This window comes from Moschus berezovskii, chromosome 3 (assembly GCF_049115385.1).
Source record: "Moschus berezovskii isolate FMDL1 chromosome 3, NW_MosBer_1.0, whole genome shotgun sequence".
Taxonomy (NCBI): Eukaryota; Metazoa; Chordata; class Mammalia; order Artiodactyla; family Moschidae; genus Moschus; species Moschus berezovskii.
In genome coordinates, this window is record NC_142462.1 from 70,177,238 (window position 1) to 70,203,559 (window position 26,322).

The following is a 26,322-nucleotide window of genomic DNA, read 5'->3' on the forward strand; positions in this document are numbered from 1 at the left end:
AACAGACTGGTTCCAAAGAGGAAAAGGAGTATGTCAAGGCTGTATATTGTCTCCCTGCTTATTTAACTTACATGCAGAGTACATCATGAGGAACGCTGGGCTGGAAGAAGCACAAGCTGGAATCAAGATTGCCGGGAGAAATATCAATAACCTCAGATATGCAGATGACACCACCCTTATGGCAGAAAGTGAAGAGGAACTCAAAGGCCTCTTGATGAAAGTAAAAGAGGAGAGTGAAAAGGTTGACTCGAAGCTCCACATTCAGAAAACGAAGATCATGGCATATGGTCCCATAACTTCTTGGGAAATAGATGGGGAAACAGTGGAAACCGTGTCAGACTTTATTTTTGGGGGCTCCAAAATCACTGCAGATGCTGATTGCAGCCAGGAAATTAAAAGACGCTTACTCCTTGGAAGGAAAGTTATGACCAGACTAGATAGCATATTAAAAAGCAGAGACATTACTCTGCCAACCAAGATCCGTCTAGTCAAGGCTATGGTTTTTCCAGTGGTCATGTATGGATGTGAGAGTTGGACTGGGAAGAAAACTGAGCGCCGAAGAATTGATGCTTTTGAACTGTGGTGTTGGAGAAGACTCTTGAGAGTCCCTTGGACTGCAAGGAGTTCCAACCAGTCCATTCTAGAGGAGATCAATCCTGGGTGTTCATTGGAAGGACTTATGCTAAAGCTGAAACTGCAATACTTTGGCCACCTCATGCGACGAGTTGACTCACTGGAAAAGACTCTGATGCTGGGAGCGATTGGGGGTGGGAGGAGACGGGGACGACAGAGAATGAGGTGGCTGGATGGCATCACCGACTCTGTGGACATGAGTTTGAGTGTACTCCGGGAATTGGTGATGGACAGGGAGGTCTTTCGTGTTGTGGTTCATGGGGTCGCTAAGAGTCGGACACGACTGAGCGACTGAACTGAACTGACTGAATAGTTAACTTAACTTTACGCCTCATTAACAGATTTATATAGCACGTAGCAGGTCACAAAAGACAGATTCAATCTGAAATTTTAAGATCACAAGATATTCATTTCAGTTCCTGGTATTAGGAGGGATATGTACCAAATGAAGTTCAAAGGGTAGTAAAAATGGCTGGAGGGTTATGACTCCCTACCATATAAACGCTGTTATGGGAAATGGAAAGACTAAAATTTGTCACAACAAATGATAGTTGTCTTCAAACTACTAAGCAATAATATTAAAAAGAGAAATCAGACTTATCTTTTCGGTCCTAGGGAGTAAATGAGAATATCTGAATGCAAATATCAAAGACAGATACATATAAAAATAGGAAGAAAAAATTAATAGTGACATCTATTCAAAGATGAAATGTGTTATCTCAGAAGGCAGCTGAGTTTTTAACAGACTAAATCAGCTATTTGTTAGAAATACAACACAAGTCATATATATAATTTAAAATTTTCTAGAAGCCACATTTAAAAAGTAAAAACAAACAAGTAAACTCAATTGACTCAATGACATCACTGACTCAATGGACATGAGTCTGAGCAAACTCCGGGAGATAGTGAAGGACATGGAAGCCTGGTGTGCTGCAGTCCACAATATCACAAGAGTCAGACCCAACTTAGCAACTGAACAACAACAAAAACTCCAATGTAATAATATATTTTCTTTAACTCAATATATCTAGGACATTATTTTAACATGCAATCGATATAAAAATGAATTAGATATTTTATATTCTTTAAGTCTTTGCAAAATCCTCTGTGCATTTTACACTTATACCAAATGTCAATTCAGACTAGCAATATTTCAAGTGCTCAACAGCCATATATGCTTGTGGCTACAATACTAGTCAGAGTTACAGTCACAGGCATGCTGCAGGGGGAATTAAGAGTGCCATTTGCATGATTAGGTTAAATGACAATACATCTTCCAATCATGAGATCTTGTGAAAATAGAAGGATGAAAAAACAAGTTTTAAGAACAAAGGCAAAATTTTTAAAGGATTAACTTTAGTCCATTTTAATCAATCACTACCATACCTTGTGTACTCATGATATATATGCATTCTGTACATAACACAGCAGTTTTATCAAAGAGTTCAAATTATTTCCAGCATATACCTCTCAAGCCAGCTTCTAAAAGATATTAAAGCCATTTCCTGCAAAATATTGAATCCCATGACTCATAAAATGTTCAACTGATATTCATCTTAACATTCAGTTCAGTTCAGTCGCTCAGTCATGTCCGACTCTCCGCAACCCCATGAATCACAGCACGCCAGGCCTCCCTGTCCATTTCCAACTCCCGGAGTTCACTCAAACTCATGTCCAGAGAGTCGGAGATGCCATCCAGCCATCTCATTCTCTGTCATCCCCTTCTCCTCCGGCCCCCAACCTTTCCCAGCATCAGAGTCTTTTCCAGTGAGTCAACTCGTCGCATGAGGTGGCCAAAGTACTGCAGTTTCAGCTTTAGCATCAGTCCTTCCAGTGAACACCCAGGACTGATCTCCTTTAGAATGGACTGGTTGGATCTCCTTGCAGTAAAAGGGATTCTCAAGAGTCTTCTCCAACACCACAGTTCAAAAGCATCAATTCTTCGGCGATCAGCTTTCTTCACAGTCCAACTCTCACATCCATACATGACCACGGGAAAAACCATAGCCTTGACTAGACGGATCTTGATTGGCAAAGTAATGTCTCTGCTTTTTTAAATACTATCAATGTTGGTCATAACTTTCCTTCCAAGGAGTAAGCGTCTTTTAATTTCCTGGCTGCAATCAGCATCTGCAGTGATTTTAGAGCCCCAAAATATAAAGTCTGACACTGTTTCCACTGTTTTTCCATCTATTTACTTGCCTAATAAAAAGGTAGGTAGGAACAAAGTATTTATTATCTGATTAAAAATTTTTTTTTCTATAGCTATTACACCACTATACACAGGAAAACAGAAATTCAATTCCTGTTACAGGACAAACTGCATACACCCAAAATTCTTATGATGAAGCCCTAATCCCAACATAATTGTATCTGGGAGACAGGGCCTTAAAGGGAGTAACTAAGGTTAAAGGAGGTCATAAGAGTAGGGCCCATCATGTGGAGCTGGTATCCTTAACAGGAAGAGGAAGGCACACTGGAGATAACCCTTTCTCCTTCACAGGTTGCACAAAGGCCACGTGAGGACACAGACAGAAGGTGGCCATATGTAATTCAGGAAGACCCTTCACCAGAAACCAAATCTGCTGGCACCTTAAAACTGGACTTGCAGCCTCCAGAACTGTGAGAAAACAAATGTCTGTTGTTTAAGCCACCTCATCTGTGGTTTTCTGTAATTGCAGTCCTAGCAGACTAATAAAGTTCTAAGAAAATAATAGTAAAAAAATTGTATTGCAAACTAAATTACATTACTGCAGAAATTATTCATTTATTATGATAAATGTTTCTGTATGTTTATAAATTTACTCTACAACAGAAGATTTGAAAAGCCTGCCATGTTGAGCTACTGAAGCAGTCAAAGTAATTTGATACCTCAAAACAGAAAATTCTAACTTTTTCCATAACCAAGGTCTGTTAATTTATTCCATTATAAAAATAATGGTCTCTCTTTCAGCCATCGTGGACCCTGTGGAGGCCTGCTGGGAACAGGACTTCTAAAACAACAAATATGTCTGGAAGGCTGCAGCCCAAGGCCATTTTTGCTGGCTATAAGTGGGGTCTATGGAACCAAGAGGGAGTACACAGCTCTTCTGAAAATCGAAGGTGTATATGCTTGAGATGAAACTGAATTCCATCTAGGCAAGAGACGTACTTATGTGTACAAAGCAAAGAACAACACGGTAACTCTTCGCAGAAAACCTAACAAAACCAGAGTAATCTGGGGAAAGACAACTCATGCTCATGTAAACAGCGGCATGGTTTGTGCCAAATCCCGAAGCAACCTTCTTGCTAAGGCCACTGGACACGGACTCTGTGTGATGCTGTACCCTTTGAGGATTTAAACTTAATGAAAAGTAAATAAATAAAAGTATGGATTTGCTCTCCTGCGTTTTTGCTAAACACACACACACACAAACAACATTCTATTCAAGAGCAGTACTATACGTAGTAATGCCAGAGATCAGTAAAGGGCTCAAAAAAAGCATGCTACCCGTGACAGTACTGCAACTAATTATGCCACCCACAATATTTAATTTATAATATTAAGCATAAACAATAAAATATATTTTTACAAATTGACAATGCTGTTACCTACTAGGAGAGTAGTCTTAAAGAAGTTCAAGTTAGGGAAAGGATCAAAGATGGGAAAAGCTTCCCAGAATGAGTAGTTTTGAGCTGGGCCTTCCTTAATGGATGGATGTGACTTCAAGATAGGTAAGACACAACTGAGAGACTGAACTGAACTGAACTGAAGAACAGCATAAGCAAAGAAAGAATACAAAACATGATTTGATCCAAACAGAAGGAAAAAGCCAAGCAAAGAGACCCTAAAATGACTACCCAAGTTTTTAATTAAAAACTATATAAGATAATCATACGTCAGTAAGGGTCCCCCTTCACCTCAAGTTTTGCTTTCCAAGGTTTCAGCTACCAGCTGTCAACTGTGGTCTGAAAATATTAAATGGAAAATTCCAGAAATAAGCAATTCATCAGTTTTAAATTGTGTGCTGTTCTGAACAGCATGATGAAATCTCACACCTTCCTGTGCTGTCCTGCTCTGTCCAGCCTGTGATGTGATTCATCCCTCTGTTCTGTATATCCTGCCCATTGGTCACTTAGCCTTCTCAGTATAATCAGATCACCTGCTGTGATATTGCAATGCTTGTGTTCAAGTAACCCTCACTTCATAATTTTACTTAATAATGGCCCCAAAGAACAAGAGTTGGAATTCTGGCAATTTGCATATACGAAAGAGAAGCTATAAAGTACTTCCCATAAATGAAAAGGTGAAGGTCTTGATTTAATAAGGAGAAAGAAATTGTACCTTAGGTTGCTAAGATTCACTGTAAGAAGGAATCTTCTATCCATAAAATTGAGAAAAAGCAAAAAAAATTTATGCTACTTTGCTAATACACCTCAAACTGCAAAGTTACAGCCACAATGCCTGATAAATGGAAAAGGAAAAGTCACAGTACAAGATAAATGGAAAAGTCAGGATGGAAAAGGCATTAAATCTATGGATGGAAGACATGAACATAAAACACGTTACAAATGATGGCAACAGGTCACACCAGAAAGCATGGAGCCTGTATGACAACTTTAGCAAGCAAGGAATCCCCTAAACAAGTGACACCAAGTCATTTACTCAAATACGAAATGGTTACACAGACTCAAGAATAGATTTCAACTGAAAAATATAAAAATTACTGTAGAGGCTGAGTCTGCCAGTGAAGAAGCCACTGCCACATTTCTGGCAGAGTTGAACTTGAGAGAGAGACCACATTTTTATAATTGTTACAATTGTTCTGCTTTATTATTAGCTATTGTTGTCCATCTCTTACTGTGTCTAATTTATAAGTTAAACTTTATCATAAGTATGTATATATAGGAAAAAACAGTACATATAGGGTTCGGTATTACTATCTGTGGTTTCAAGCATCCACTGGGGACCTTGGAATATATCCTCCATAGATAAGGCTGTGGACCACTGTAAAAATATAGCTGCTGCTGCTAAGTCACTTCAGTCATGTCCGAGCCCTAGAGACCCCATGGACTGCAGCCCACCAGGCTCCTCAATCCACGGGATTTTCCAGGCAAGAGTACTGGAGTGGCTTGCCATTGCCTTCTCCAAAAAATATAGCTAGAAATCTGAAATCTAGTATCTGCTGTAACTTGGAGCTATACTCCAGATGGGTAAGCTTCATAACCTTTCCGAGCCTTAGACTGGGACAACGTATTTATGAGGTTATTTTAAGATATATATGAAATACTTGAAATATTTGGCATTTCAGATACAATAAGCACAATAAACGACAGTTGTTACAGTGGTTGTGCAATAGACAACAACTATTATCAAGGCCTCTGGACTTTTATCTTGCAGCTAAATGATTTCCAAACCTGGCTATAATCAGAAACATCTGGGAAGCTTGATAAAAACAAATACCTGAGTCCTAAGCCTAGAAGTAGGGAATCAGAATGTTGCTGGAAGGGCCTAGGCAATAAGTTTTTTTCTTTTTTTAAACAAGGACCTTAAGCCTGTATTATAAATAAATAGATATTTAAAGTTCTACAATAGGTCAATTATTTTATGAAAACAATATTTTAGTACAATAATCTGTATTACAGATTCATTAAATGATACATCTGTGTAATTATCTTATTAACAACACAGCACGATGATCAAACACAAACAAGTATTTTTGGTGGGTCTACTTGCCAAATTGCCGGGAGAAATATCAACAACCTCAGATACAACGATGACATCACTCTAATGGCAGAAAGTGAAAAAGAACTAGTCTCCTGATGAGGGTGAAAGAGGAGAATGAAAGCACTGCTGTGAAATTCAACATTTAAAAAAACCTAAGATCTGGCTAATTTATGTTGATGTTTGACAGAAAACAACAAAATTCTGTAAAGCAATTATCAATTAAAAATAGATTAAAAAAAAACTAAGATCATGGTATATGGTCCCATTACTCCATGACAAATGTAAGAGGGAAAAGTGGAAGCAGGGACAGATTTGATTTTGTGGGCGCCAAAATCACTGCGGATGGTGAATGCAGCCATGAAAATAAGATCCTTGCTCGCTGGAAAGAATGCTACGACAAACCTAGACAGCATATTAAAAAGCAGAGACATCACTTTGCCAACAAAGGTCCACACAGTCAAAGCTATGGTTTTTCCAGTAGTCATGTATGGATGTGAGAGTTGGACCATAAGGAAGGCTGAGCACCAAAGAACCGATGCTTTTGAACTGAGGTGCTAGAGAAGACTCTTGAGAGTCCCCTGGACTGCAAGGAGATCAAACCAGTGAATCCTAAAGGAAATCAATTTTGAGTGTTTACTGGAAGGACGGTTGCTGAAGCTGAAGCTCCAATACTTTGGCCACTTGATGTGAATAGCCTACTCTTAGGAAAAGACCCTGATACTGGGAAAGACTGAAGGCAAAAGGAGAAAGGGGCGGCAGAATATGAGATGGTTAGACAGCACCACCAACTCAATGAACGTGAATTTGAGCAAACTCTGGGAGATAGTTAGAGGACAGAGGAGCCTAGTGTGCTACACAGTCCATGAGGTCACAGAGCTGGACAAAACTTAAAGACTAAAAAACAATAACTTATCAGACAAGTTATTCTAGTTATCTTAGGCTCACACCTGAATTAAGCAACTGGTTAAGTAACTCCTATTTTTCTGTATTAGATCAACTTTTATATTCTAATACAAAACATGACAGGATTGACTACAGTTCTAAGATTGGGGCTTCCCTGGTGGCTCAGTTAATAAAGAATCTGCCTGCAATGCAGGAGCCCCGGGTTTGACCCCTGGGTAGGGAAGATCCCCTGGAGAAGGAAATGGCAACAATTTCATTCTTTCATGCCAAGTTCTCATGTTTACTCAATTTGCCCTTCTCAGCAATCACAAAACAGACTACAAGTTGTACTCAGAGCAAATTTGGTTTTGCAAATTATACAATGAATACGTATTTTGGTTTTCTTAGTTGTTTTCAATTTGCAAATTATTTTATACATCCATAAAACAAAAATCATTTCTACTTAAATTTCATCCCTTTTCACTCAGCTGTCAGAATATATTGTACAGAATATAGCTGGGAATTAACTTCCCAGAATACTTCTAACTGGCATCCATCCTGGCTGAGCAATGGGAGGGCCACCAGGAAGGACCCCTGAGTCAGAATGATTGGCCAAAGACAATCTGGAAACTAATTCCATTACCATAAAACCTGAGACTGACAGACCGGAAGCAGAGCAGTTCTCCTGGGTTCCCTTACCCTACTGCTGTCCACCTGGGCGCCCTTTCCCAGTAAAGTCTCTTGCTTTGTCAGTACGTGTGTGTCCTCAGACCATTCATTTCCAAATGTTAGACAAGAGCCTACTCTTGGGCCCTGGAAGGGGTTCCCTTCCTGCAACAAAAGCACTACCTGATGTAGAAATGAAATACAAGCTGTAGGTTCAGAGCTGCCTCTAGGGAACTATCGCATTGTGTTTCCAAACCTGACACTGCTCTCCATCTTGCTGTCATGCCTGACCTGTTAGTCACCATGTCTGTGCTGCCATGTTGTTTTTCATTTTTTTTTTAATTAAAAAAACAAAAAAAATATAGCTGGTAATTAAAATGGAAATCTAACCCAATACTTAACAGAGAGCAAAACTTCAATAAAGAAATGAACCAGGAAATAATGACTGAGCAGCTAAAATACAAAGATTATTAACAGCAAGCTGAACAGCTACAAACTTCAAGGACAGGAGAAGTTAGGTACATTCCTGAAAGCACAAAAATGTGAAAAACTATGTATAATTTAAAAACAAAAATGACTCTCATATTGCATTATTTAATAGTCCCATATATAAGTCACAGCACAAAATGAGATACCCCTGACAGTGATTTTAAAAAATTCAGTATATTCTTATGAAAGTAGGGAAGCTAACTGGATTATACATAACAAATGTCTCTCTCCAGTAATATGAAAAATATAAATTAAAAACAAGTTTGCTAAACTAACAAATGCCCGAGGAAAATAATTGGGGAAGGCAGAAGAGACTTAATGATACTCTTTTTATACTATTTATAGTCCTAAAATAATAAAACTGAACATCTTGAAATAATAAAATGACTAGACAATTAGAATATCAATATTAGAAAAACCATATACATACTTAACCTATATACAGATTAATACACCAAAAATATTATTATTAAGAGAATAATACCTTGGTTTTGTATAAATTTTAAAGAGTTTACAGAGCACTTTTACATCTATTACCTCACGTAATTCACATCAGAAGTTATCAACCCTGGTTGCTCATCAAAACTACCTAAAATACTAAAAAATGTAAATTTCTGAGACCCACCTCACACCCAGTGAATTAACAAGCCTCCAAGTACATTAAAAATTGAAAGTGTTTCCAATGCCTAACCAGGGTTGAGAACCACTAACCACTAATATACCACTAATCACAACCATGAAAAAAAGTATGTAATTAAGAAAACAAATCAAACTTCAGTGATTGAAATATTAATAATTTAATGGCTTTCCCCCCCTCTTGGTTAATGTATTTAATCACAAAAGGAACTAAATATATCTATTAAACTTTTTAAAATTAAAAATGGTTTAAAATGTTGATGCTTTAAGGTAGACTAGTTACTGAAAAAATTTTCCTTGTATCGACCCAAAAACTTGTAACAAATGAGGTAGTACCCTAGTCATTACAATAGAATAACCAGAAAGCACTAAGATTGCTATGAAGATTTTGCCTTCTCTTACACAAATAATTACCTCACTCAAAATATTTACAGTATTTTCGAAAACTGATTGACAATATATACCAAAATCTTCCTCAAAAAAGGAAGAACTCTGATTATAATCTTAATGAACAATTTGAACATATAAGGATAAAAAAAGTGTCACTCATATAAAGAAACACCAGGAAACAGTTTGAAACAGCTACTGCTTTGAAAGTACCAGTAAAAATTTTTAATAACTAGAATTTTAGTACTATTTAAGAAATTATTAACCTCAGTCTAGCTGTGAAGAATACATAAGTTTCAAATCACTTTATTCCAATTTCTTTCAAGTTTGCTCACCAAACTAAAAATACCAAGTCTTATAAAAATATCTAAAAATTTATTCACCAAACTAGAGTACAGCTTTTCTTCAATATAGACATTCAATTACTAAACATAAAAATTCAAAGCACAAATGAATAAATTTACAAAAACCTTAAAAAGCTTATTTTCCATCCTAGATGTCTCTCCTAGTATTATTGAGACTCTACTAAGCTCACCTGGCTGTCCCACAGGCCTCTCAATTTCATGTTTTAAATTACCTATTTCAAGAAATGATACCTACTCCTCTCTATCCAAGGGACTCTCAAGAGTTTTCTCCAGCACCACAATTTGGAAGCATCAATTCTTTGGTGCACAGCCTTCCTTATGGTCCAACTCTCACATCCACACAGGACTATTCTCCAGCACCACAATTTGGAAGCATCAATTCTTTGGTGCACAGCCTTCCTTATGGTCCAACTCTCACATACACACAGGACTACTAGAAAAACCACAACTTTGACTATACGGACCTTGATCAGCAAAATGATGTCTCTGCTTTTTAATATGCTGTCTAGGTTTGTCAAAGTTTTTCTTCCAAAGAGCAAGAGTCTTTTAATTTCATGGTTGCAGTCACCATCCACAATGATTTTGGAGCCCAAGAAAATAAAATCTGTCACTGTTTCCACTTTTCCCCCATCTATTTATTCGCCATGAAGTGATGGGACCAGATGTCATGATCTTAGTTTTTTGAATTATGAGTTTTAAGCCAGGTTTTCACTCTCCTCTTTCACTTTCATCAAAAGGCTCTTTTGTTCCTCTTCACTTTCTGCCATTAGAGGGGTATCATCTGCATTTCTGAGGTTGTTGATATCTCTCCTGGCAATCTTGATTCCAGCCAGGAATTTTGCATGATGTACTCTGCATGTAAGTTAAATAAGCAGGGTGACAACATACAGACTTGACAGCTTGATGTACCCATTTCCCAATTTTGAACTAATCTGTCATTCTGTAACTGGTTCTAACCGTTGCTTATTAACCTGCAAATAGGTTTCTTGGGAGACAGGTAAGGTGGTCTGCTATTCCCATCTCTTAAGAATTTTCCAGTATCCACACAAAGAATTCAGCATAGTCAATGAAGCAAAAGCAGATGTTTTTCCAGAATTCTTTTGCTTATCTAAGATCCAATGAATGTTGGCAATTTATCTCTGATTCCTTTGCCTTTTCTAAACCCAGTCTGTACATCTGGAATTTCTCAGTTCAGGAACTGCTGAATACTAGCTTGAAGGATTTTGAGCATCACCTTGCTAGCATGTGAAATGAGCACTAGCTACCTAGGTGATTCTGATTTCTAAGTTTGAGAAATACCAAGTGGTAGGAGTTCTAGGAGGAAGAATTATGAACCAGATGTTTAACAAAGACTTTTTTTCTTCTCCATCTGCTATAATCTTTCAAGGGTTCTCCATCACCTAGTATGGTGGTTCTCAAACTGGCCCTCCCAGGTGACATTTGGCAATGTCTGAAGACATTTTTTTTCACTGTCATCACTGGGGAGGATGAACTGCTACTATTATCTAGTTAGTAGAGGCCGGGATGCTGGTCAACACTGTACAATGCACAAGACAGCCCATCCCCTCCAAATTGAAAATGCCAAACTGCACTCTTGCTCAGTTTGAGAAACTCTGATCTGAGCCCCATCTCAAATGAAGCTACCAAAAGTACTCAGTTGTGGCTCCAGAGGTAAGCAAAACAATAGAATTAACGTATCTTCAGGAAAGTCAATTTTTAATCCCACATTGGTGAGGAAAAAGGAGGGAGGATTATTTTTATATTGTATATGGGTCTTCCCTGGTGGTTCAGATGGTAACGAGTCCGCTTGCAATGCAGGAGACCCAGGTTCAATCTCTGGGTTTGGAAGATCCCCTGTAGAAGGAAAATGGCAACCCACTCCTGTATTCCTGCACGGAGAATCCCACGGGCAGAGGAGCCTGGAGGGAAACAGTCCACGGAGTCACAAAAGAACTGGACATATCTGAGCGAGTTTCACTTGTATATAAGTCAAACAAATATAGATAAAATGCAAATGTCACATGAATATCTAAAATAAATGTCACATAAATACCTAAGATACACTTCAGAATAATGTAAGCAAGATTAGGCTTTACTCCCCAACCTCAGGGGATACTTATGTACTCTCCTCAATCTTCAAAGTACTTCTGAAATTAAAAACGATTTCTTAAAATACACGAATTTCAGGACAGGCATGACCTCATCTTTAAACTACTGCCACTATGATTTTTAGGGCTATTTGTTACTGCACCATGGTTTACCCAGAACTATTCGAAGTACAGTCTATGGAGGGACCAGTCTGATTGTTCAATGGTTTACACCAGAGAAATACAAATGTAGAACACAGAAACGAAAATTTTTATACCAAAATAACTTTGTTTATTGGATCTTTACAAATTGGGGCTTGTATTTTTGCCTTTTTAAATTTCATCTGCATTAGTAAAAATAATGCAAGTTAGTAAATATAACTTGTACTTTACAATTGTGTCAGAAAACAGAGAATTGGAAATTTAAAAATAAAATAAAATTAAAAAACACCCTTCATCAGTTTGAGAAGCATTAACCTAAACCTATCATTGACTGATACATCTGTAAGTGGCAAAGCCAGGATTTGACTACATGTCCGTCTGACACCAAAGTCTTTTTTGTTAGTGCTTATACTATATTTCTGTTATTATTAATACTTTGAACTCAAATCCCTATCTGTAATCCCTATCTCTGTAGAGTTACACTGCACCAAGTATGAATTACACGGACCTTTTGTGTGTCTCGCCTAAGGCCTTCAACGCTGAATGCTAACCAAGCTGCCTTTTTGGTCCCTTTTACCCAAGCTCATGCTCAAAGCCTGGCTCTCCACATCTTCCATAATGCAAAAGGACAAGACCAAAAGCATTTTTTTTCTCCTCAAAGAGCAGAGACATTTAATGATATAATACTATCTTCTTTTGCGACCCACCCTGCTTTCTATATAACTGTGGGAGATGACCTCCTCTCAAGGGAAAGCAGATCCCAGATCTTTCTAACCACACCAGCTACATAAAGTACACAACAAATGAATCAAAAATAAGACAATTTCATTTAGTCTTACGTTCTCACACTAAGACCTCTATCATAAAGTTTAAAGATCTTCAACTTCACCAATCCATACTGCACATCCCCCTAAGTGTTTTTACAAACTTTTTTGATCACAATTCTCAATTTAAAAAAAAAGTTATATCAACACAATACACAATACTTACACAACAAAAGTTACCACTCCAAATTTTTACAATGCACTGCTATTTTTTATTTCTTTCCTACTTTGTAAAGTATTGGTAGAAATCCACAAAACTGATTTCAACATCCACTTGTCTCAACTCACAGTCTGCAAAACACTGCTACAGAGACCAAATGTAGGTCTACATTTAACAGTGCACTCTCATCTGGCAAATCTAATCTATAATCACACTACCTTAAAATTCTACTCCTCAAAAACACATTTTTTTCTACATCAGTTTCATTGTGCAATAGATCTTGTCATTTAGAGTCCAAACTTTGTATAGAAAAATAAAAAAGTTTTGTCTCAAAATTTAGTAAAATGTATAAATGTTAAATTAAGTTTCTACTTCTAATCAACAACTGAAGATAGTTTATTAGCTTAAAATGTGAAACATGTTCTCAGCTGATAATTAGATAATAATACAAGAATAGAGTCTATAGTGAATACATACCCCATCAATTTATAACCGGTCTGAAACCAACTTGCTCAACCCACTATCTTCACACCAACTGGTCTACTCACCTGACCACTCCCCATTATTGAGATCTTGGAAATCTAACTCTTCCTCATCATTTTTGTTGCTGTTTAGTCACTAACCCGTGTCCACCTCTTTTGCAACCCCATGGACTGTAGCCCACCAGGCTCCTCTGTCCATGGGACTTCCCAGGCACGAATACTGGAGTGGGTTGCCATGATATTCCTGACCCAGGGATCGAACCCTCCTCTTCTGTATCTCAGGAGGATTCTTTATCACCTGAGTTGTCATTTTTAACCCTCTACAACTCCTCTACGGAGAAGGCAATGGCAAGCCACTCCAGTACTCTTGCCTAGAAAATCCCATGGATGGAGGAGCCTGGTAGGCTGCAGTCCGTGGGGACGCTAGGGGTCGGACACGACTGAGCGACTTCACTTTCAATTTTCCCTTTCACACATTGGAGAAGGAACTGGCAACCCACTCCGGTGTTCTTGCCTGGAGGATCCCAGGGATGGGGGAGTCTGGTGGGCTTCCTTCTATGGGGTCACACAGAGTCGGACACGACTGAAGTGACTTAGCAGTAGCAGCAACTGCTCTAAGGTCTTTCAGGGGTCCTATCTTGTCTCAGAACAGCTCAAAAATCCTGACATGTAGCTGTTTAAGATTATTTCTGTGGGAAAATACGCAAATCCAAAGAATCAATTTTATTACGAAGTTTTGAAAAAAGCTATCGGTAACCGATATGTATCTGATACATAAATTACCTTTTCTGTAGTTATGTATCGAATATCTCGAAATCAAAATCAGAAACCAGACACTTTTACTCTACACAATTATAATAGTTTCTGCAAATTAAAATCTACTTGCCATAAACACAAAATAAATTTTTCAGTTATGAGCTTCAATTCTGTGAGCCTAACAGCACGTTATATTTTTAATAACTGTATTGAGAAGACCTGGCTCCATCATGCTGTCCAAACACAGGACACATGCTACCAAACAACCATGTACGGAGCTTCCACATTTATTTCATAGTTCCACTCAACCCAATCTCCTCTAGCCCCACCCACTGAACAGCTGGGTGGGATGAAAGATTGTTTCCTGCCCCCATTCCCCCCTCCTCCCTGCTCCTTCCCCTGCTATTTGGAGGAATAAGAGATCCAAGAAGCATTAACTAGATTCGTAATTGTTTATACACTGCTAAGGCAGTATCCTTCAGTCTATCAGGATTTCATAAACTTCATCTCTATCTGTGCACCTAAGCCAAAAAACTCCCCTCCTAAACTTGCTTATAAACAAGTTTTTATAAAGGGTAGGGAACTGACTTTACTCATCACCTTAATAAAATGTAAAATGCTTTAGAATCTAGATTACCTGTTGATTTCGATTACCAAGGGTACTCAGAAAAATATTCTTCTATTTCATCAAAGTAACACCAAGAAAAATCATAAAGTTGAACTAGAACAATAAAGTCGCCAAGAATAAACTAATTCAGTACCTAAACAAACACCTGGACCTCACAACCCAGACATGAAACAGTGTACTACTCTCAAAATGTAACTCAGCCAATGGAAATGTGTTAGAAAAATTTCAGTTGCTATTTCCCACTTATACACAATATGAAATGGAACTCGGGAGTGGAAAATGTGAATGAAATGGCCTCGTTCTTTTTCCAATACGTGAAGGAGAAAAGGAGATGAAAGGGCTTCTTAAGAGAATAAATAAGAATACTTAAATATTTTCAAAACTGAATTTCCAGTCCGTATCTCCAACTCCCTCCCTTTTCCAAAGACTCTTCCCAGCCCTTCGGCTCCTCCGGAGGGCGCCCTTCCTAAACGTTCTCTTTTCCCTTTTTCTTAAAAATTAAGCCCAAACCAGGCTCCTTCTCCTCCTTATTCAATCTCTGCCCGCCATCCACCGGCCTCCGGGGCCGCGCCTGGGGAAAGGAAGCCCCAGAGGCGGGGAGGGGGAGCGAGGAGGCGACAGTCGCTGGAGCTGCTGCAGCAGCCGCCGCCGCCGCCTGCACCGCAGCTTCAGCCCGGTGCATCCCTCTTCCTCCCTCCCGCCGCCGCCCTCCCGGGGCCGGCCCACACAGCACCCTCAGTCGGACGCGCGCACACATTCCCACCCTCCTCGCCAGGCCCACTCCCCCACGAGGGGAGCGCCGCCGCCGCCGCCGCCGCGACGAAGCAGGGCCGCGGAGCCGGAGGCCCGGCAAAGGAGACCCTGCTCGGGGTCCGGCAGCGGAGGCCGCGGCTCACGTCTCTCCGCTCCCCCGGCCTGCCCGCCGCCCGCGGCCCGCCGCGGCACAGGAAATGCCGCCGCCTCGGTTCTCCGCACTTTCAATTCAAACTGTCACTGCCGCCGTCTCCCCTCCCCCAGGGTCCGCCGCCGCCGCCGCGCCCCGGGCCCGCCGTCGCCCCTCACCTCACCTGCTTTTGCCCCAGCGCCGCGCCTCGCCTCAGGGCGTTTCCCCCACCACCACCCGATCGGGGGGCCACAGAGCCCCCCAGCGTCCCGAGCCGCCTATCCGAGTCGCGACGGCCCAAAGCTGAGACTCACCCATGGTGCTGCTGTTGACGCTCCTCTCCTCAGCAGCAGCGGATCTCGCACTGACCGACATCCCCTCCCCCCTCCGCGACCAGCCCGGACGCAGCGCAGCCCGCCGATTCTCCAAAGCCGCCTACGCCGATTCCGCGGCGTAGCCGCCCGGAGTCGCTGCTGCGCTTACGCAGGCAACAGCGGGCGGACTCCTCCACTGGTTCTCGCCGGACTCCCGCTCCCTCCTCCGCCCCTCCGCCCCCTCAGACGAGGCTTCCGGGCCGAGCGGAGGCTGGCTTCGATCTCGCGAGATTACTTCATCGTTGCCCCGCCGACTTGCTCGTTTTTCGAGCATGACTTCATTGGCGTCAGCGCTCTTTTGCTGCTCGGGTTTAGCCGCCATGTTAACATTGGCGGGATCTGGCACCTCCAGGATCATGGATAGTCAGGCTTCTGTGCGTGTTTCTTCAACACCGTCGCTAAGGTTAACGCCTTACGTTTGTGGGTGAAAAGCCTGGGGACGCTGAGAGGGAGTGGCCCGTGGGGTGCGAGGGTGTGGTTTTGCCCGAATCAAAGATGGCTGCCGTCTGTGCAGCCCCGCGCGTTTTCACGTCAGGTTTCGGAGCTGGAGGAGCCCCTGGGTTGGTCTCAGCCTTTACTTACGAAATTGGCGTAAGGCAAAGAGGCGCCACTAAAAGAGGCCAGACTGCGAGGCAACTCTTTGGGTAGGGGTCGCCTGTATGCCTTGGCTCCACGTTACTGACCTGGCAGTAATGTGAATGCAAGGTGAGAGCTACTTCGAGGCGGGTGTCTATACCCCCATCCGTCCCCGGTTCCTCAGTTTCCTTCACGTTCGGAATGAAGAGTGAGATTAGGCCCTGGTTACCCCGACATTGCCCTCGCGCTGTCACTTTCCAGTGGCCTGGCACAGCGAAGAGCTAGGCTGCTGCAGCTTCCACTGCGGACTCTTCACGATCACACTCGTATTGGCTCAGCCTGTTGGGGCCCGGATTTGTCCTCGTGGTGCTCTCACCGTAGTTGAGGAAATGAATGGACACACGTGAAACTATTGGGTATCAGTTAAAAAGTAAGGGTTAAAGTGTGTGGTCTCCTACTGTTAATTAGCAGTGAATGTTGCTCGGTCATTGGCGCCTTCCCCAGCTATTTTCTAGTGAAAGTAGTCCTGGTGGGCTTCCGTCTGTGGGGTCACACAGAGTCGGACACGACTGAAGTGACTTAGCAGCAGCAGCAGCAGCAGCCTCCTTTTGCTCAGAACAACACGTGATCTTTTGTACCTTTCATAAAAATTAATCGCTGTCTTCGTTGTATAGTTCATGCACACGTATTATGTTTTCTGTTAAACTGCATGTTATGGAATTGTATGCGTATGTAATTATCATGAGCTCACACAAGAATGTTCATAGCATTACTTATATTAGTAGAACAATTTTAAATATTCACTTACGGGAGAATGGATGAACATGTGATGTTATTGGACAAACTGAAATACACAGAATGCTAAAAAACGGAAATTAATGAACTAAAGCTACTAGTATTAATTTAGAGTTCATTAATATAATATTGAGGAAAGTAACTTACAGAAAGATGTATACGGTATATCATAAATAAACAATTTAACAATAAGGAACTATGAAGATCATATAAGGAAATTATAGATACCAAATTCAGAATAGCGATTAGTTCCAGAGAGGAGGAGAAGAGAATGTGATAGGTTTCACTTCATAGAATGTTTTATTTTCTACCAAAAATAATTTGCAGAAAATGTGGCAAAACCTTAAAGGTAGGCGGAGGATACTTGAATGTTAAATTGTAATTATTTTCTGCACTCTTTTCTATACTTGAAATGTTTCCAGGTAACTTAATAAAAATTTCATCTAAGAAAACAGCTCATTTTGTATCTTGATACTGTTTCTTAAGTCTCCATTTATACTAAATTGCTTATATATATAAAGTGTGTTACAACTTGCGTGCTTAACCAATCGTGTTGAATTTCTGAAACTTCACAGGAGTGCTTTCCTTGGAAAATTTTGTTAAATTTATTCTATGGAGAAGGCAGTGCAGCAGGTAATTTAAATGTGTGACTTCTGGAGTCAAACTGCTTGGGTTCACATCCCATCTCTACATTTACTAGCCAAATGCCTGAGGGCAAGTTGCTTAACCTTTCTGTGATCCAATTTCCTCACCTATAAATGGGAATAATCCTTGTCTAATTGAGTTTTTGTGAGTTAGATGTGCTCAGTCCATAGTATAGTATATGCTTAATAAATTACCTACAAATGGATTATTTTAAAATATAAAATTATGCTGAATACTGTTATTGTTTAATAAAATCTTATACTTTATAAGGAAGAAAGTCTCCCATCTCTACTGATTTGTTTCTTTGAGGCAAATCCCTTAATGGATGTGAAAGAGGTGAATTTTGTTATTTTGCTCTGTGAAAATGGATAAATTATTAATATAAATAATATTAATACATTCTTTGCCTGGGTTTGTTCATACTCTCCTACAAATTCCACCACACACAATAATTTCCTTACCACTTTCCACTGAAAATTAAAGGGAAGATTATAGGCAGTGAGATGATGACATCTTTTGGAACTTCCTCCCTGACCTGAGGAGTTCTAATAGTAAATATAATGTGTATGTATGTGTGCATGCACCTGTGGATTATAAATTATATGGGGAAGGAGGGAATGGAGAGACAGAAAATTATAGTATTCGTTTCATGATCTCTACTGCACTGTCTACAATATTATATTTGTAAAGAAAATTTAATCTAGACCTTAACCTTCTGATTCAGAAATAGTTTTTTAAAAACAAAGAACTGGAACTTCCTGGTGATATAGAGGACAGGAATCCACCTGCCAATGCAGGGGACAAAGATTCGTTCCCTGCCAAGAAGATTCCTCATGCTGCAGAGCAACTAAAGCCCATGCACCACAACTGCTGAGCCCACATGATGCAACCACTGAAGCCCCTTCGTGTGGAGCCTGTGCTTGCAACAAGAGAAGCCACCCCAATGAGAAGCCATGTACTTCAACAAAGAGTAACTTCTGCTTACCACAATTAGAGAAAGCCTGTGAACAGCAATGAAGACCCAGCATAACCAAGAAAAAAGCAAAACTATAGATTTGCCAATTTAAAAAAAAAGAAAAACTCATCTGGATAGACTATGTAAATTGTTTTCACTGCATATTTACAATGTCCAGTCTCATCTTTGCCAAGCAATGCTTGTTTCCCTAGTTAGCACTCTTTCCACAGCAGCTGCTTCAGATTTGCTCCATTGTTTTCAAACCATCTCCCTCATTTACTCTCAGCAAAAAATAGAACCCATAAGAGAGGAACTCCAAGAACCTCCTGCCCCATCATTTATAAGACTACGTGTGTCTACATCCACCTTTCAGATATCACAATGGATCAGGTTCCCCTCTGCACCTGAGGCACATATTTCTACTTATTCCCTGTATTCCATCTCTTTAGCTTATTCTTTGGATTGTCTCTTCCTACCTTCCCAGAAACTTCACTCAATGGATTATTTATTTACTCAATAAACTTATGGGTTCTGTCCCTATTACTCCACTGAAATTCTCAACAAGGTCATGAACAACCTTTTCATTCAACCAAGTGGACCGTTTCTAAAGAATTTTTACTTGAACATTTGACACTATTGCCTATGGCTAGCTGTATTTACAACTCTTGATTTGTGAAACCACACATTCCTAGCTTTCATCCTAGATCTCTGGCTTCTCTATTTTACGTTCTAGGGTCTTCATCTTCTGCCTGTCACTTATTTGTCCATATGCCTCAGAGTTATATCCTAGTCAATTTACTCCTATCTCACTTTTTATACTCTCCTTCAGTGAGCTCATTCACTTCCACGGTTCAGTGACCATGTATATGCTGGTAACTCTTAAGAATATATTTCTAGTCCAGTTCTCTCTCCTTACTACAATTCTGCACACCTGACCGCTCAAAATATATGTCCTGATGTTCCAAGATATCTCAAAACAGTATATCTGAAATTAAACCCTTCATTTTCATTATATGTGCTTTTATGTTCCCAGTCTCTAAGTGATACCATCATCAAACTAACTGCCTAAACTAGAAATGTGGGTATTATACTCAACTTCTCCCTCTCTCTCTCACCTCCTACAGCTATCACAAAGTCCTGGCAGTTTTCCTTTCTCATATATCTCTGATTTCTCCATTTCTCTCCATCTCCACCACTACCGGTATAGCGATAAAGAATCTGCCTGCCAGTGCAGGAGATGTAAGAGATGCAGATTCAATCCTTGGGTGGGGAAGACCTCCTCGTGTAGGACATGGCAACCTGCTCCAGTATTCTTGCTTGGAAAATTCCATGGACAGAGGAGCCTGGAAGGCTACAGTCCATGGTGTCAAAAGAGTGACACCAACATACCCACACAGTTTGAACACAACTGAGCATACGGACACACACACACACCATCAGGACTATTATTCCAGCTTGACCAATACCTCCTGCAATAGTCTTGTCTGCCTGTTACCCTGTTCTACTCCAATTTATTCTTCATATTGTACCCAGTGTGACCTTTCTAAACTTTAACTATGGCAGTCCCCTGTTTGAAATCTTCAAATTATCCTTCAGGAAACTTACATGATACATTTTCTTATTAATGGCCAAACTACCATGACTTTCTTTCATTTCAGTCGCTCAGTCGTGTCTGACTCTGTGACCCCATGAATCAGCACGCCAGGCCTCTCTCTCCATCACCAACTCCCGGCGTCCACCCAAACCCATGTCCATCAAGTCGTTGATGCCATCCAGCCATCTCATCCTCTGTTGTCCCCTTCTACTCCTGCCCCCAATCCTTCCCAGCATTAGGGTCTTTTCCAATGAGTTGTCTCTTTGCATCAGGTGGCCAAAGTATTGGAGCTTCAGCAACAGTCCTTCCAACGAATATTCAGGGTTGATTTTCTTTCGGATTGACTGGTTTGATCTTCTTACTGTCCAAGGGACACTGAAGTGTCTTCTCCAGTACTACAGTTTGAAAGCATCAATTTTTCAGTCCTCAGCTTTCTTTATGGTCAAACTCTTACATCCATACATGTCTAGTGGAAAAACCATAGCTCTGACTATATGGACTTTTGTCAGCAAAGTGATGTCAGCTTTTTAATATGCTGTCTAGGTTGGTCATAGCTTTTCTTCCAACGAGCAAAAGTCTTTTAATTTCATGACTGTAGTCATTGTCCGAAGTGATTTTGGAGCCCAAGAAAATAAAGTCTATCACTGTTTCCATTTTTTCCCCATCTATTTGCCATGAAGTAATGGAACCAGATGCCATGATTTTCATTTTTTGAATGTTGAGTTTTAAGACAGCTTTTTCACCCTCGTCTTTCACCTTCATCAAGAGGCTCTTTAGTTCCTCTTCACTTTCTGCCATTAGGGTAGTATCATCTGAATATCTGAGATTATTGATATTTCTCCTGGCCATATTGATTCCAGCTTGTGATTCACCCAGCCTGGCATTTGGCATATATAGAAGTTAAATAAACAGGGTGATAATATACAACCTTGTTGTACTCCTTTCCCAATTTTGAACCAATCTGTTGTTCCCAGCCCAGTTCTAACTGTTGCTTCTTGACCCAAATACAGCTTTCTCAAGAGGCAAACAGGTTTGGTCTGGTACTCTCGTCTCTTTAAGAATTTCCAGTTTGTTTGACTGTGATCCACACAGTCAAAAGCTTTAGCATACTCAATAAAGTAGATGTTTTTCTGGAACTTCCTTGCTTGCTCCATGATCCAATGAGTGTTGACAATTTGATCTCTGGTGCCTCAGCCTCTTTGAAACCCACTTTGTACATCTAGAAGTTCTTGGTTCATGTACTGCTGAAGTCTAGCTTGAAGGATTTTGAGCATAACCTTGCTAACATGTGAAATGAGTGCAATTTTATGGTAGTTTGAACATTCTTTGGCATTGTGCTTCTTTGGGATTGAAATGAAAACTGACTTTTTCCAGTTCCATGAGGCTGCTTCTGAGTTTTCCAAATTTGTCAACACATTGTGTGCAACACTTTAACAGCATCATTTTTCAGTATTTTAAATAGCCCAGCTGGGCAAAAAAAAGTACCCAGGCTAATTATCTGAATATACATAAGTGAATATAATTTTTAGGTGAATGTGCTTTGTAAACTATGGAATGTTATATGAATGTAATTGTTTTGGTAATTATCTGTGATAAATATGGACCAACCTTCTAGCTTTGGTAATAGAACCAGGACTACCTATCACAATCTGATAGTTGACTTGAAGATAAGAATTTTTATAGCTGGTCATTTCACATCAATCAAGCTTAATCAATAAAACAGTGTGAAATAGATATTACCCTTATTTTTTAAATGAGGAAACCAATGTTCAGAGAAGTAAAGTGATTTACTCAAGGTCTCAGAATTTGTAAGAGCCTGAGACAACTTTCAAATACTTCATGGCTTTCCAATACACAAGACCTCATATGAAGAGACTTGTTCCTCTGTTGTCCTGAATCCTATTCTCATTTGTTAGACATTTGGTCTGGTGAAAGGGTAAGAAGGCATTTCATTTGCTTGTTTTTTTTATAATTTTCAGGTACTTCTACCTTCAATGCAAGAAGAAAGACATATAAATGATATTAGGTCTATCCAAAGATTTTCCTTAAGGACCAACTCAAAAGTGACAGTATGGGGCTTCCCTGGTGGCTCAGTGGTAAAAAATCCACCCACCAATGCAGGAGAGTCAAGTTCAATTCCTGATCCAAGAAGACCCCACATGCTTGAGCCTGTTCTCTGCTACAGAAGAAACCACTGCAATAAGGAACCTGTACAATGCAATGAAGAGTAGCCCCCGCTCACTCCAACAAGAGAAAAGCCTGTGTAGCAACAAAGACCCAGTACAGCCAAAAGTAAATAAATTTTAAAAATTATTTAAAAAAAGAAAGTGACATTATGAGATGGCACTTCTTATAGAACAAGTTTGTCCTGTTTACTACATTGCCAAAACTTAGCAGACATAGTCAGGCTGGGTTGTAGAAGTGTAGCTTGAAATTTCAGACGTGTATTTTATGAAGTGGATCAGGCACTCTGCAATATTTGTTTGTTAACAGTAATGTCCAAATAAACAAAAATCCCTTGAGTACTTTTCTTTCCTCCTTTGAAGAAAAGTGGAAGAGCACTGAGAAATGATAAGCCTGGCATGCTACAGTCCAGAGTCTGGGGTCGCAAAGAGTCAGACATGACTGAACGACTGAAGTGAACTGAGAAATGATATGTAAAATAAAGTCATTAACTGACTAAAACTTTTTTCTTGTGAAAATTAAAGACATAACTTACAACGGCTGAAGCTAGTTTAGTTTCATATTGTTAATGAATATGCGAATATATTTTGTTCAAGTCAAATTTTGAATATGAAGCCTCATAATTCAAGGTATTTCTCAAAAGGAATATTCTACTACCTACAAAATCTCTTTTAAGTGTAATGAAATACAAACACAGGGAATCAAGGTGATTATGGTTTAAACATTTTTGTATTTAAATTTTAAATATTTGAAAAACAATAGTGCATTCTAGTGTTAAATTCATGATTAAAAAGCATAGTTATTAGAGGAAAGTTCTGTTGAGGTCAAATAATGTAACTGAAATGACTGACTGTTAATGTTTTGCAAATGAAGCAGAATAGATATTGACATGCTCTTTTATAGATTAAGAATCTACACAGTACAGGAAGTCAAGTGACACTTGCAAGGTTATACAAGGAATGAACAGAAGTTAGAAAAAAATAAAGCCTCATACTTCCTCTTACTTTGTAAAGATCAAACTTCACCCCTCAGAGGAAGAGGAGCCAAAAGACATAGCAGTGATAACAAAACGAAAATAAGACAAAATAGAATGAGAGAATCATGTAACTTGAAGACCAGAGATTTAAAAAACAGCAAACAGCTCTCATTCTTAAATTCTTTACCTTAGAAGGAGGAGTTTTTCTTTTTCCCACCAGCCAAGGAGGGAGTTGGGGGAAAGCAGCACAGAAATAGGATGTCTGAATCCAGACTGCCCCAGGAGGCCTGATTTATCTCAACTTATCACTGGAGCCTCAGAGAATTTTCAAATCCCGGGGCTCACCTGGAAATTTACTTCTAATGTTGATGAGAGTCCCACTTTCCTCTTAGGACTCCATGTTCCTGATAATAGATCTGCAGCACGGTTGCCCCTGGGACTGAGGGAAAAAAGGAAGCCATTTACCTTGAGGTTTTCTTGCCAGTCATCACCTTGTTGTGAACCATCCAATCTGATTACACGGTAGGAATACCACTGAGCACAATATTGGAGAAAAATCCAAAGTACATTAAAAAAAATCTATTATAAGTGGAAAATACCATTGTTGCCAACTCCCTTTGGCATTTCCTACTACTGAATCATAAACTGACTGAAATAGGAAATAGGAACACATGGTTTTATGGGAAACCAGCTGCCTTCAACAACCAGACTTAATATATTGACTTTGGCAATGATTGAATGCCTCCTGCTATATAAGAGGTTTGTGAAAGTGAACTGAATAGTACTTAAGTAAGTTTGTGAAGATGGAATGTGTTACATTAGAACAAGGCTATCACTTTAAGCAGTAGGAACTTACCCTCTCAAAATCACTTTTCCTAGTAGACCTCTGAGTGACTGACTATTTCCTGAAGGTGCACCTCTGAGATCTCACATCCAGGAAAACAGGAAATTCAGAGAGGAAGCAAATGCCTGTGCCAGACTAATGTGCTTGCTTTATGTGAAGCAATCTCATTGGATTACCATGGAGATTTACTGGTGTAGGACAAATTGCTTAGTTAAAACAGTCTGTCATTACTTCCTTTATGAGGTTTCCAACAACCAAAAGACTCTTTCTTGTACTAATCATTTGATGTTCATTGGATCCTATTTTAGATATGCATCTGATAAAAAAAAAAGATCAAATGATAATGTTTGTGATTTTTACCCACAGGTATCATTCAACTCATGGAAGGAATTATGATTGAGATTTATTTATAGGTTTTAGTTGATACTCTTTTTTCTTTGATTTGCTTCTAGAAATTTGGCAATAAATGATAGATCTTGCCAGGCAACCGCTAAAAACAGATAAACAGATTTCATGAAACAAAAATAATGGCCATTATTAGCATTCAAAATAGTAGCAACACAGCAGTAAACACTAATGCTTAATTATAGGTATTTCCCCCAAGAGTTCTTTTTAAAAAGGCTACATTTGTGCCTTAATAAAATCTAGTATCTTAAGAACTGGAAGAACCCTAACTACATCAGTTCAGTTCAGTTCAGTAGCTCAGTCGTGTCCGACTCTCCGCGACCCCATGAATCACAGCGCGTTAGGCCTCCCTGTCCATCACCAACTCCCGGAGTTCACTCAAACTCATGTCCACAGAGTCGGTGATGCCATCCAGCCGTCTCAGCCACCTACAAATTCAGGAACTTCTTCAAGTATTATTTTTTCATGTTATATATAAGGCCACAACACCAACTACTGAAACTATAAATGTTAGAATCTGCATTTAAATGAAGCAGATGTATTGCAGATGATATTATATTTTTTTACAGCCTATAGTTCACATATGGCATGAGTATAACTCTTTTCCTTTTAAAATTTATAATAGACAAATGAGTAAACTCTTTTGAAATCCTTCTTTCTGATAAAAGCATTCATTTAATTGTTTATTACTTCAAAATATGCTTTTGGTTTGAGCTCAGTGTCCATGACATTTAAATGCTGTCAGTGAGCATCAGACAATTAAAATGTTTTATCTTGTAAACTGTATGTAGCTGCTTTTACAAATCTGTGAGCAAACACGACCATGAATTACTTTTGCTATAAGACTGCAGACCCTGAAGATAGACTAAAACTTAGCTATCTTTTCATCTTATGCAAACCTAGCATAATGCCTTGCAGATAGTTCAGTTCAGTTTAGTTGCTCAGTCGTGTCCGACTCTGCGACCCCATGAATCACAGCACGCCAGGCCTCCCTGTCCATCACCAACTCCCAAAGTTCAATCAAACTCATGTCCATCGAGTCAGTGATGCCATCCAGCCACCTCATCCTCTCTTGTCCCCTTCTCCTCCCGCCCCCAATCCTTCCCAGCATCAGTCTTTTCCAATGAGTCAACTTTTCACATGAGGTGGCCAAAGTATTGAAGCTTCAGCCTTAGCATCAGTCCTTCCAGTGAACACCCAGGATTGATCTCCTTTAGAATGGACTGG

The 26,322-nt window shown here is 39.7% G+C and overlaps 1 pseudogene; it reads left to right on the forward strand.

Annotated features, from left to right (window-relative positions):
• Nucleotides 1-3,640: 3,640 nt before the first annotated feature.
• Nucleotides 3,641-3,974, forward strand: LOC148778347 (large ribosomal subunit protein eL33 pseudogene; annotated as a pseudogene).
• The last annotated feature ends 22,348 nt before the right edge of the window (nt 3,975-26,322 follow it).